Source organism: Moschus berezovskii, chromosome 12 (genome assembly GCF_049115385.1).
Source record: "Moschus berezovskii isolate FMDL1 chromosome 12, NW_MosBer_1.0, whole genome shotgun sequence".
Classification (NCBI taxonomy): Eukaryota; Metazoa; Chordata; class Mammalia; order Artiodactyla; family Moschidae; genus Moschus; species Moschus berezovskii.
In genome coordinates, this window is record NC_142471.1 from 55,518,251 (window position 1) to 55,532,045 (window position 13,795).

Below are 13,795 nucleotides of genomic sequence, written 5' to 3' on the forward strand. Positions count from 1 at the left end.
CCCTTGATGTATTCAGCTGACTCACTGATAAGTCCTGCAGACTTTTGCTTCCTGGTTCTAGACCTGCGTGCTGGTCACTGACACCCTTTCTTTCATATTGAACAACTCTGTTTCTAGGGCTGGTGCTTATTAGGAGGTCTGAAGCAATTCTTGTGTATATTGAAAAAAAAGATACTATTGAGAGAAAATTTGGTAATAATATAGCAAACATCCTGCCTGACCTTTACATTCTGCTCCTCTTCCCCCTCCAGCCCCATATTCTCTTACATACCATTATTGGAGGTCCTAAAGTCCTAGAACCATTACTTCCTGGGCAAATCTGTTTCTTGGACAGTTGAAGCTTGGCCTGTGGCCTGGCTACCGGCATTTCTCTTCTTCTAGGATTGTGTTTCTGGAAAGGAGAGCGACCTAGCCAGTTGGGGTGGGCACAGTGCTTTGAAAAGTGGGAGCTTGGAAATGAATCATTGAGGGGCCCCCCCTGGCAAGTAGGAGCTTCCTCTTTCAGCCAGTAGGATACAAAGATGTTAAGTCACAGGACCACTGTGTTGTACTGGTTGCTACTGGTTCCTTTTGTTAAAAAAAAAAAAAAAAAAAGCAAAAGTGGCAGTTTGCTAAAGAAGCTTTTGTTCGGTGGGAAAAGTGCTTCTACCTTAGACAGGAAAGGCGTCAGCAATGGCAGGAGGCGGCGCTGGGCAGTCTTCTCATGGAGCCATCTGGTGGTTCTTCGCTGTAAGTGCCACTCCCTGTGGGCTGAGCTCCCTTGCTCAGTGTTTCTCTCCTTGGAGAAAGAGCCTCTCCAGCTCAGGGAAGAGAATCCTCTCCATGACAGTATACCCGATGGCTGCCCACTTTGATTTTTCTTCACTGTGGCTCTCAAGGGCGCACAGGTCCTGTCCTGGGGCTTCCACCCTTCTCCTCCTATCTCCAGACAGACTCCTCAAGCTCCAAGTCCCCCTGGCCCTTCTGCTCTCCCTGGGGCCCTTTGCATTCCCTTCTCTCTGCTCAGGTTGCCTTTCTCTAGCATCTTCTCAAGTCTGGCTTCTTCTCTATGCTCATATATTAGCTCCGAGCTTTCCTCAGAAAGGTCTAGTTTGACTCATCTCTCTAAAGCAGTCCTTGCACCAAGTCATTCTCCATCAAAGATTCTTTGCCTTTTTTGCTCATAGGCTATTTAGTATTTTCTAAAACTATCTCCTTCATTCATGTGCTTTCCCTTTGTTTATTGTCTGACTTGAGTCTGTTCGAGCAGACCCTTGTCTGTTTCATCTGCTTTGAGAAAAATGCCTGACTTGTGTCGGGTGTTCAGTAAATACATGTGGAAAAAAAAAAAAAGAATGAAAATGAAGTCACAAAACATGGAAAGGTAGAAGCCAGAGAGCCTAGAGGGGTCATCTGAGGTTATGCTGGACCCCTCCTCATTCGCTGCTTCTTTCCAAATCACAGTCTATTGGAGGGTCTATTTGCATGGCTAACATCCATTTTTCTATGGGATTATACTTCGGCTGCCAGGAATTTGGTTCTTTCTCACCATCCAACCCTGCTCTCTCCTTATTTTGGTGCAGTTTTTCCTAATATATATTCACAAACTCTAATAGCTTTAACAGGGGTTGTATTTATAAGGGAAAGTTGTCTTCCATCTTTGAGGCGCCATGGTTTTTAGACGTTTCCAAATATTCAATGGAAAAGCATTGAACCATCAAGAGAAACTCATACCTCATCTGATCAAACCCTGCTGGTCAGTTTCTCTCACTGTCGAGAACACTTGGCATACACATCCATGCTCCCTTGGCGGCCAGCAGCTGCCTCTTCTCCTGATGATGACTTTTAATTTCTCAGCCAGCAGCCAAGACTCTATTTGCTCAGCTTCTTCAAGGAAGAGGCCTCAGATTCTGGTGGGGAGGGTGTCAGGTCATTGTTAGCTAGGCTCTCTGTGTCTGAGCCCAGACCCGATCAAATGTCCCTGCTCAGTCTTTTCATTTTTCTCCAACCTTGGGTACCCTAGCATCCACAGGACAGCTGAGAGCCCCAGGGGCTTGTTTGCCCTTTGACTGGTAGAGTAACTAGTAGTTTTCATGAGCTTTTCTCAGACTGGAACTTAATAAAAAGAAAATGTCTTTCTACCTTTTATCCTGGCAGTGGAAGAGCTGAGCAGGTAGCAGAGGACTTGTTGGGACTGGAGTTGTTTTCTGAGCAGGTTGTGCTGGAGAGTCAGCCCAGGAGGGAGAAGGAAATTAGAGTCAGAAAATGTGTGTGCTCAGGGGTCCTTGGAGAACCTGCAGAGAAGCGGTCCCTCACTTTGTAGCTGCAGGCTCCTGAGCCCAGAGCTGTGAGATGACTTACTGGCTTAAGGTCACACATCAAGGCTGTGTGATTTATGTATGGTACTCAGTTCAGTTTGGTTGGGGAAGTAGGAATCCCCTTGGACTGCCCTGGCTTCGGGAACTGGCGCACATGAAGGGTGTCAGGGCTGCTCTAGAGAACCCACATAGTTCTTTGAATCAAGGAGAAATGAGTCAATTGCTAGTTCTTCTTAACTCTTGAACTTTAAAAATCTAAGTTGTGGTTCAGTATTTGAGGTGGAATGTGCGTTTGCTGAGGGGGTGGAAGGTGACGGAGGATTCAGAAGATTCAGGTGATTAGGTTCTTTGAACTGTCTGTGGGAGGTGGGCGAGCATGACAGGGAGGTGGGCTTCTCCCCAGTGGTGGTAGAATAAAGCAGTGTTAGTGGGTCAATTGGATGTCAGCTCTTTCCCTCCTGGACTGCGGTGCAAAGAGTATCCAGTCAAGGTTTTCTTTGGCAGAATGACTGCTGTGTAAACTGGAATCAGAGAAAAAAGAATTGCTGCATGGGATTGTCAGTGACAGAAAATCTGTTATGACCAATTTAATGCAGCTCAATGAGTCCTTCTCAAGTATATACCCAGTAGAAAGCCAGATGTATTGTGGGGAATAGGAAGAAAGGCTTGTCAGTACTATGACATCTGATAATGGTCCATCTAATTAAGAAATCAAGACCCACCTACATGGAGCAGACAGAAAATGAGACTGAAAAGCCTGAATGACAAAAGGCATGGTATAAACATTGTATGTTCTGGAAAATGATGAGGAAAAGGAGTCAGGAGAATGGGTTGTGAGGAGGTGAATATGTGGGAGCGGACAAGCCACTTATTTGCGGGGGGGGGTTCAGTCTTCTCTGGGATGTGTTCCCCAGTGTGAGGCTTTGCTCATGGTAGATGCTCAATAAAGACCTTCTCAGTGATGGAGGGAGGGTAGGGTGGACAAGAGCAGAGCGTGTGGAAGTGAGCAGAGGTCTGTGAGGACCAGACCGACCTATCCGAGCAGAGAGAGCAGGAGGGCTGGAATGTTCCAGATACACAGTTTGGACTTGCTCTGAGGCCCAGGGGAAGCACAGGAGAGGCAGGGTGAGGTGCCTTGGAAGACACACTTGCCGAAGGTTAGGAAGATGAGGTGCTGGAGCGGTCTCTGCCCTTTCATTCTGTTTGTCTTAGCTGTTCAACACACCAGCTTAAGGTTGTCCCCTGATTCTCTTTCAGGTCTACATTCTAGAGAATGCATCTCAGGGTTCTGTGCAGGGAGGATACTTGGAGGCAGAGAGGCCTTTTGGCTCCAGGAATTCAGGGGCAGGAGACATGATGAAAGTGGTAGTGTTGGGAGCAGCAAGGGAGGGGAGAATTGGGGAGATTTGGAAGTGACTCAGGATGCTTTTAGGTAACTTCAGTAGAGGGGATCAGCACAGTTGGTTTTAGGGGAAGAGAGATTTTTGGTGAGGTGACATTTGGGGTGCAAGGTGACTATGAGATGTCTTAGAAGCAGTCAGAAATGAAATATTGGCTGGATGAAGCACGGTAGGTAAAAGTGGAGCCTTGACATCAGACCAGGGGTACTTTGAATCCCACTCTAATGTTAAACAGCTGTGTGACCTCGAGCACATGACTTGGGTCAGGTGTCCAGGTCATCCAATTTGCATAGGACTTTCCCATTTTGGCATTGAGAGTCCCATGTCCTGGGAAACTCCGCAGCCCCAAGCAAACTGGGACAGCTTTCCCTGGACCATCCTAGTAGGAAAACTGCAAGCCCCTGGTTCTGGAACCCCTGTGGAGGTGGGCAAACTGGGATGGTTAGTGAACCTACTTGAACAGCTTCAGCCTCAGTTTCCTCATCTGAAATGCAGAGAGAAAAGCTGTTCCTTCTTTGGAGTGTGGTATGGATTCATTGAGCTGGTATGTGTAAAGCACACAGCATAAAATTGGCAAAACAAAAAGCTATAAAAAGTTTGTTGAAAGGGTGAGTTAGATCAATCAAGCGGATGAACCAGGTGGGTACCGAGGGGATGGGAAAGTAACCTGGTGTTGTCATGGGATGAGTGCAGAGTCCTAGGCTTTATGTACAGAACTTGCAGATTGGGATTCTATGTGTATTTATAAAAGAGGGTTTGCCAAGAAATTTAGTAAACAAGAGAAATGTTAGACCGTGGAAGAGGGCAAACCTTAGCAGCAGCATTTAGATTTTAATAATGTTTATGCTAATCATTAGTGAATATGTTTCTTCATTAGAGGTCTTCCAAGAGTCTCTAAAGATGGGCATGTCAGTTCTCTGGTTCACTCGACACTATGGCTGTACATGCTCAAATGAAATGAAACCACACTTTGTTTCAGTATTTGTTCTTTCAACTCATTCCTTAACTTATTCCACTGATTTTTACTTAGTATTTTTCATGTGTTAGGCATGATGCTAGGCTCCAGGGAGGCTATAAAGAAATATGAGAAGTATTCTTTAAAAGTTGAATAATAAATTTGCTAATTTAAATTAAAAAGTTTAATAATAAATTAATTTAAATTAAAAAGTTTATTAAGAAAATTGTTTTATCATGACACTCATTTTCCTTATTTAAACTTGAACCACCACCATCCTCTCCCTTATTCTTTCTCCACCAGTATCAAGGCCTTTTGACAGCTCCGTATGTAAGATTACACTATGATTAAAGTCCCTAGAAGCCAGAAACAGAGAAGTCAGTAAGTCCCCATCAGGGCATTTCAAAGAGATGGGCTGGAGACAGGAAAGATAGACTAGAAGAGCTGGAGGGAGAATGGGGGTACTGACAGAGAAGGGGGCAGAGAGCGAGGGATTTCCAGGGAAAGGGTCTGAGACAGGAAAAAGAGAGTGTAGCAGAGGGCCAGAGGCCAGACAGGAGAATGGCAGCTTACAGGGCACAGGTGGGGAGGAGAGGGCTGGGGGAGAGAGCCCGGAGGCCCGAGCCAAGAGGCAAGGAGGAGACTCAGGGGACGGACATGCTTAGCTATAGTCTCCTCCTCCCCCCACTTTGAATAAAAATGTTGATATTACACATGTGAGGTGAGGGTTTTTTGTTTTGTGTGGTTTTGTTTCTTTAGCCACAGCTAAGAGGAAACCAAGGTGGGGACCAGAGCGAGGTGAAGAGGCTGGGCCGACAGCGCCACCCCGGCGGGGCCCGTCTCCCTCCACCTGCGTCTCCTGCTCCAGGTGTCACCTCCCGCAGCCCCTTGGTGACACCAAAGGAGCAGGACTCCGCCATTTCCTGTTGAGGCCGAGCATCCCCAGGCGGATGAGGCTGCCTCCTGCAGGAGTTGGCAGCTGCCTTGAGCTTTGCCAGCGACCGCTTCCCCAAACTGCTTCCTCCTCAGAACCGCTCTGGTGCAACCTTGACGCCACCCTTCCTCTTCCTTCACCTGAAGAGGCAAAGCAGGGTCAGGCCAGAGAGGCTGCCCCCTCCTCTCTATCATTTTCTTCAAAGCTCTTTCCCCCTTTCCATGGTCCTGTGTTGGACCTCCTCAGTGCTTTCCTTAAGTAAGAGATTCGGGATAAAAAAAAATGCATAACACACCCCAGACCTCAGAGGCCAAGAAGAAAGAGTTGTGTGTAAATAATCAGTTCACTTTGCCTTGGAGAATGACCAGGCTGGAAGGGCCTGCAGAGAGCGTAATTGTTAGCCAAGAGCTGCGGACCAGAAGGTTGAAAAATTCCACAGCCTGGGCCAAGTGGTCAGATCGCTGGCCGCCTCTATCAGTAAAACTCTGAGGCCAGGTCTGGCCAGTCCGAGCACGGCGGCCATTGTGGTGCGTCACAGTAACCCCACACTGGTTTATCTCTTGGGTTCTGGTTTCAAGGGACAAAATCATTATAGACTGTAGACTTGACAGGAAGCCATATGATTGCATATCAATTTGGGGGCTTTTTAAAAACATTATATTTTCAAATATATCTATTTGAAAGATGCTAAGCTATTAAGTGGGAAGAGTCCCTGGAGGAGGGCATGGCAACCCACTCCAGTATTCTTGCCTGGAGAATCCCATGGACAGAGGAGCTGATGGGCTCTAGAATCCACGGGGTCTCAAAGGGTTGGACATGACTGAAGGGACAGCACGCAGGCAGGCACAAGCTATTAAGTACAAGAAGACAGACAATGCCTTTCTGAATCTGGCTCTGGTGTGTATCTCCCGACCCTTCTGAGCTCAGGCTTCCCCGTTTCTGTGACTCATTTTTGCTTTGCATCGCTAGACTCGGGATGCTTTTAGGTATTACTCAACTGCCTGGACAGTGCATATTCTGAACAAACTCATGTAGATGGCATCTGCCCAGTGTTCCCAGAGGCTCAGGGCTAACTTGGAGATGATTACATTAAATTCTGCTTGCATATCACGTAATAGTTTGTAAGCACTTTCCCCGTGCAGTATTTCACTGAAGCCTGAAACAACTCTGCCAGATGGGTACGATGACTTCCCACTTGCTGATGAGGAAATGGAGGTCCAGAGAGGTGAACTGACTATCCTCAAAGTCTTAGAGCTTGTGGCAGGTCCAGATTTCCTGACTTAAACTGTAAACCTTTCCACCTCACCTGCTGCTTGTCAATGACAGGAAACTAAACATGATAACTAATACAGGTTGAGTATTTACTGCTTGCCAGACACCATGCTCAGTACTTTAACATGCATTATCTCATTTAGTTTACTAAACAGATACAGGAGGGAGCTGATGCTATTATCCCCATTTTTAGATAAGAGAACTGAGGCTTAAAAGGATTAAATAAATTCCTCATTGTCACCTGAAGTAGTAAAGGGACTGAAATCCAGTGTGTTGGATACCAGACCTGGTGTCCCTAACCTCTGACCACTCATGCAGGCAAGAAACTAATGGGGCTTCCCTGGTGGCTCAGTGGTAAAGAATCAGCCAACTAATGCAGGAAATGCAAGAGATGTGAGTTTGATCCCTGGATTGGGAGGATCCCCTGGAGAAGTAAATGGCAACCCACCCCAGTATTCTTGCCTACGAAATCCCATGTCCAGAGGAGCCTGGTGGGCCATAGTCCATGGGGTCACAAAAGAGTTGGACATGGCTTGGTGACTAAACAACTCCACACACAGCCACAAAAGATACCAAAGCTCTGTTCACCAAGTCTTCTGCAGACAGCAGAGTTAAACTTGTTGCCTGGTGACCTGGTTTGGGGTGACAGAATAGGAGATTTGGGAACACAGAGGAGAGGATGAGGCCGGCATGGAGAAGGAGGAGGGGGTTTCCCATTCTGATGTGGCCACAGTGACAAGGACTGAAGGGCAGGGTGACGTTGATGTCACCACTTCTTTTCAGCCATATGTGCTGTTGCAGTCTTTTTTTTATAGTGCCACATATGGCACTTTCTTAATTGAATTTTTCATAATAATTGATCTGACCTGTATCATTCTGTTAGCTTTAGCAAAACAAATTCTGACACGTTTTGATATTAGAACTAAAAATATGTTTCCAACCAGCTGAGGAGCCATAAAGCAGGCTGAAATCATACTAATGATAATGTACAATCTGCTTGCTACCATAAAGTTCTTATTATTTACATGGAGCAAACCATCCAGGGATAATGTGAGCCTTGAGTCTCTTCCAGTTTTCACTGATCTTCTCTAATTTACCAAATGAGTGTAGGAGAGGGCTGAGAAGTCTCCCCGGGTCACCTTGGTGTGCCCTTCCCGATGCTTTAGTGTGTCATGTGGCATCTTCCTGGTGCCTCTGCTCAGCAGTCTATGGGATTGTCATCCTCGGTGGGTCTGGAGGGCTGTTTCAGTTGAAAAGCCTACATTTCAGGGAGGGGACATGTATGCTTATGTTCTTGGTTTTTTTTTTCTTCTTCTTTTTTTAAGATGCTTTAAACATGCTTTATTTTATTTTTTTTAAACAATTTGTTGGCCACACCACATGGCTTAGTTCCTCAATCAGGGATCGAACCCGCACTCCTGAATTGGAAGTGTGGAACCTTAACCACTGGACCACCGGAGAAGTTGCATCAGGGGTTTCTTTCTGGGCATCTTCTCTGAAAAAATCCTGGTGACACTCAGAAGGGACTGTGCTCACCTGAGCTCTGCCTCTGCTGGCCTCCTTCCACTGTGCCCCTCCACACAGGGCAAGGATTCTGCAGGGCTGAGGAACTGTGTTCCATTAGAGTCCATGCCCCTATGTACTTCAGGTGCCAGGACCCCAAATTCCTGCCCACACAGCCCCGCACCCACTTCTGTACCCAAGCTTATTCTCTAGGCCTGACTTCCCAAGAGTCTGCCATGATGTTGGTACATACTTTGAGTTCTGAGGGGTGTAAGAGGCAGTTATGGCAGGGGCTGTGGGTACAGCTTGGACATACGGCCCGAGGGGTCTGTAGATGTGTGAACAAGGCCCTTCACAATGTGGGAGAGAGCCAGGGGTTGGAGAAGATGGAGTATGGCCTCGGGTTAGGGACCCCATTCTCTTGTTCACTGAGGAACTCTGAGCGGTTTGAGATTTGAACTTGGTCTTCCAGGTCCTTATGAAGGTCTGTTAGCTGAGACAAGGGAATAAAACATGTTTCCTCAGCTTGTTAGCTCATTTTGTACACCTGTTATGTGCTTAGATGTGTGATTCGTGGATCTGGTTGAGCCCCTCTACATGCCAGGCACTGTGCTAGGATAGAGCTCGGAGTAAAGGAGACAAGACCTCAGTTCTAGAAGTGAGCTCTCTGTCCTCTTGGGGCAACTGAAGAGTACACAGGCAATTACAGTGCAGTGTGAAAATGCTGAGAAGGGGAGTCTTCTTGTAAGGAAGGTCATGAAACCCTCTTGAAGAAGTAATGATTCAGCTCATTGCTGAAGAGTGACATGTTTGGGCAATTTCAATGGTTTCTAAATAGCACTAGGGCTTTTAGGACATGACTGAGTGACTTCACTTTCACTTTTCATGCATTGGAGAAGGAAATGTCAATCCACTCCAGTGTTCCTGCTTGGAGAATCCCAGGGACAGATGAGCCTGGTGGGCTGCAGTCTATGGGGTCACACAGAGTCGGACACGACTGACACGACTTAGCAGCAGGGCTTTTAGAGAATGGGGCGACCAAACAAAATAGGACCTAATAGCCATTTTTAAGGAGGCTATGGCTCAGCTGTAAAGCATCTGGTTGCCAATGCAGGAGATGAGGGTTCATTCCCTGGGTTGGGAAGATCCCCTGGAGAAGGGAATGGCTATCTACTCCAGTATTGTTGCCTGGGAAATCCCATGGACAGAGGAGCTTGGCTGGTTACAGTCCACGGAGTTGCAAAAGAGTTGGACACAACATGTGCTAAAACTTGGTGGCAGTAGGGAACCAGTGATGAAGGCTTATAGGCAGGGCAATGGTATTTTTTCAAATTATTGCAATTGAAATATACATACTTGCTATGGTCTGAATGTCTGTGCCTCCTTAAAATTCATATGTTGAAATCCTAATGCCTGATGTGATGGTATTAGGAGGTGGGCCTTTGGGAGGTACTTAAGCCATAAAGGTGGAGCCCCCATGAATGACCTTATAAAAGAGGCTCCTGAGAGGGGACTTTCCTGGTGGTCTAGTGGTTACGAATTCGTCTTTCAATGCAGGAGTCTCAAGTTCAATCCCTGGTCGAGAAACTATATCCCACTCGAGGCAACAAAAAATCCCGGTGCTGTAATGAAGAGTGAAGATCCCCCTGTGGCAACTAAAACTCAGTGTAGCCAAATAAATAATTAAATTTAAAAAAAGGCTCCAGAGAGATTCCTAAGCCCTTCGCCATGTGACACCAATGAATAGAAAAGAGGGTTCTCTCCAGAACACGACTATGCTGGCACCTGGATCTAGGGCTTCTCAAACTACTGTGCGAAATAAATTTCTGTTGCTAAAAGCTACCCAGTCTATAGTACTTTGTTATAGCAGCCCAAATGGACTAAGATGATAACTATTTTGTATTCTCTAGTATTTCATTCAAAATATTTTTCTAGGTTTCTACACAGGTTTCATAATTATTGTTTATAATTGTTAATCAAATGGGCACTGTTTTACTGCATTGTATCTCTATTGTTGGGTATGGAGTTTTTTTCCCCCCAGTTTTTGCCTCTCAGCCCTTTTCCTGGTTCAGTCAACATGGTAATGGACATTTTCATTTTCTCATGTGTATCACCACCCCTCTGCCACCTTATCCCCCATTCTGTCTACCATTGGAATGAACATCTTATTGATACTATTTTTCTAGGTGTTATTTCTGGAATTGACTGTTAAAGGGATAGAAAGTCTTTCAGCTCTGACTTGGTTTCACCATTGTACTTTCTAAACAAGCTATGCTGAATCATACTCTCTTTACCAGCATGACATAAGCAGGAACATTTCTTTATTTTCTCTTTTTGGTGAAAGAACTGTCTTTCTGGGCATACCGTTTGTCTAAATTCACCTGCTGAACTGTGTAAAGCCTGGACTATTCATCACATACTAGGCCTGACATTCCAAAGAGTAAGAAAACCAGATAGAATTTTAGGTTATTAGTCAAGGATGGAGATTTTTTGAGATGGAAAGTGTCAGAACCATGAGTTAAAGTTAAAACCAAGTTTAAATCACTGGTGTTATTGATATAATTTCCCCAAGTTCCTTACCCTATAGTTTTTTGTCAGAATTTGAGTTTTTCCCTTGAGATTGCACTCAATCTCAAGGGCACTATTTTTAAAAACCCATTTTGATTTCAGTAATTTTTTAAAAACCATTTTGGAGCCTTTTGTCCATCAAGAGAAAACAACAGGGAAAGGCACTGGTCTTTGGTATCATAAAAACCTATTTAGGTAGAATGTGGCATTAATGCCTTCCCCTGAAATATGGTCAAAATAAAGATGACATTTAAACATTCTTGTTACTACAGCACATAAAAAAAAGAATTGCCTCTTATTCTGTGGAGTCCTACAAGTAATAATATATTTTTATAACAGCAGTAGCACTTACTTTAGCTAGATTCATGTTTGTCTTTAGCAGGAAAAGTTGGTTCCAGGAAGGTTCCAGCTGAAGGAGATTGTCTTGGCTAATGTTAGACATGTAGGAGGGGATAATATATAGCATGTTGGCTTTAGAATGATGGGTTTGAATCTCAAATGTGGAAGTGCATCATTTCCTCTTTGAGATCACTGTGAAGGAACACTGGGATATGGGAGACTTCAAAGGAGTGGAAATCATCCTCTGCAGAATCAGGAGAAGTGGGATCGAGTCTCTAGTCTGTCCCTAATTCATTCAGTATCTGTGTGGTTCTGCATAAAAACTTTCTGAGCATCCTGATAAAGCCCACATGTATGTATTGGTAGGAAAGAAACATGAGAAGGGCTGCCTTGGTGGCTCAGTGGTAAAGAACTTGCCTGCCAATGCAAGAGACGTGGGTTCGATCCCTGGGTTGGGAAGATCCCCTGGAGAAGGGAATAGCAACCCACTCTAGTATTCTTGCCTGGGAAATCAGAGGCAAGAGGAGCCTGGACAGAGGAGCCCACCGGGGTTGCAAAAGAGTTGGACACAACGACTAAAACAACAACAAGAGACAAGGGATGGATGATTTAGTACTTGCAAGGAAAAGGACATCGAACTCTTCCTGGAGATCGTCTCTTTTCTGTTGATTAAAACATATTGGCAATGCTTGGGACCACCAGTGCCAAGCCAGCTTATTTGGGAAACTGAGGGATTCAGTAATGGGAAGACTTGATGACAGGTACTGTGGAGCATAGTGTGAGTGTCAGGAAACTTGAGTCCTGACATGGCTCATCTTCTGTATTATTGGGACTTGAGAATCTCAAATGTCTTCCCTGAACTTTAAGGAAGTATCTTCAGCCATCGAGTGAGTTAACTAATTTTGTGGTCTCTGGAAATTTCTTCCAGCTTAGGCATTTGGTAGTTCTGTGATTTTTTTTTCAGAGCAAATTTCAGTCCTTGCACTTATTTCCACGTGGAACTTTTCACGGTCTTGAATTGATTCGCTCCTGGAAACGGATCATAAATAATTATCTGTTGAATTAAGGGGACTCTTCTATGCTACTTAGATTATACTGAGGAAGTATAGTTGGAATAGTATATGTTATCATGTATGGTCAAGTAGAAACAGAGGAAGAAAAAACAACATTTGTATTTCATTCGAGTTTCTGTAAGGGGACAGAGAGGGTCCGATGAAAGACTTGGAGAACTGGGGGCATTAGGTAGTGTTAGAATACTACTTTTTTTTTTTTGAAATAAACAAGATGTCAATAGGATATTCAAAGGTTAGGAAGTTGGAAATAAAGTTGAAGATGGTCCAGGAAGAAGACCTGTATCTCCTACTTTGTTGAAATAAATGTTGGTTGATTCTTATCTTAGCAAGAGAAACCTCAATTATCTTACTGACAGGATTCAGGAGATTTCATGTCATGTCAATGTCTATCATTTTTTAGAGATCATATTCAGCATTTGACTTTGTCTTGGTACACCTTATAAATATTATCTTCAGGAACAAAGAAGCCCCTCTTAGTGTATGAGATGGTTACTTAAGTAGGCACTTTGTGCTTGCATGATTGAATCAATATTATGAAAACTGTCCTCTAATGTTCTTCATTGCCATTATGACTTTTTCTTTATACAATTAGATTTTATTCAAGTCTCAGGGCTTTTTTGGAAAGGAAATGCCTGAAGCATTCAATAAGTTTGGTTTTGGGAAGGTGAGGGTGGAAGATTGCAATAGGGAGGTGAGCGGAAGGGGTCGCTTTGTCCCAGCTAGAGCCTTCTCTCTAAAGAGAATAATTGGGCCTCGGGAGCAGACCCGGTACATCTTCTTCTGTCTTTGTTTTCTACCTTCTGTTTCCATGAAACCAGCTCACCAGTCCTAACCACAAACTCTGGTGTGGAATTTGTAAGAATCCCATCTTGAAGATGTTCTTCTAGGCTGCAAGGGCTCAGTTCAGTGAAGAGCACACCTTCCAAATAGCTTTCCTGGGTTCTTATGACAGCCCCCACTTGCTTGTACAGTGTGGGAGAAGTGTGTTCGTACACTGAGCCTTCTCAGGCTTGGGAGGCAGGTCACATTCTTCCTTGGCCAAGGCAGTAGCTTCTTCCCATTATTAGTATAGCTAAATCGTAACTCTAAGAGGCTTAGATATTTGTGGTTCATGTACCTATGGTTTGTCTTTCTGGTGAGCAGTCAGGGAATCCCTGGGATTTATCGAAAATTCTTTCTATGGAGAAATTAGTTGCTAATTTGGGGGAATGAAGATTACATACTGTGATGGTTAATTTCATGTGTCAATTGAGCTAAGAGATGCTCAGATGGATGATAAAATACTATTTCTGAGTGTGTCTGTGAGGATGATTGGGAAGGAGATACATGTTTGAATCAGTAGACCAAGTAAAGAAGATCTCTCCCACCAATGTCAGTGGGCCACATGCAATCATTTGAAGGCCTTAATAGAACCAAATGGTAGAGGAAAGAATTTTCTCTCTGAACTAGTATAT

The 13,795-nt window shown here is 44.6% G+C and overlaps 1 long non-coding RNA gene across 1 annotated transcript in view; it reads left to right on the top strand.

Annotated features, from left to right (window-relative positions):
* The first annotated feature begins 630 nt into the window (after nucleotides 1-630).
* The window catches only part of LOC148775999 (uncharacterized), a 149,118-nt gene continuing 135,953 nt past the window's right edge, over nucleotides 631-13,795 (top strand). The window contains exon 1 of the long non-coding RNA XR_016038830.1: nucleotides 631-729. This is a non-coding gene — a long non-coding RNA (uncharacterized LOC148775999). The remainder of the gene's footprint in view (nucleotides 730-13,795) is intronic.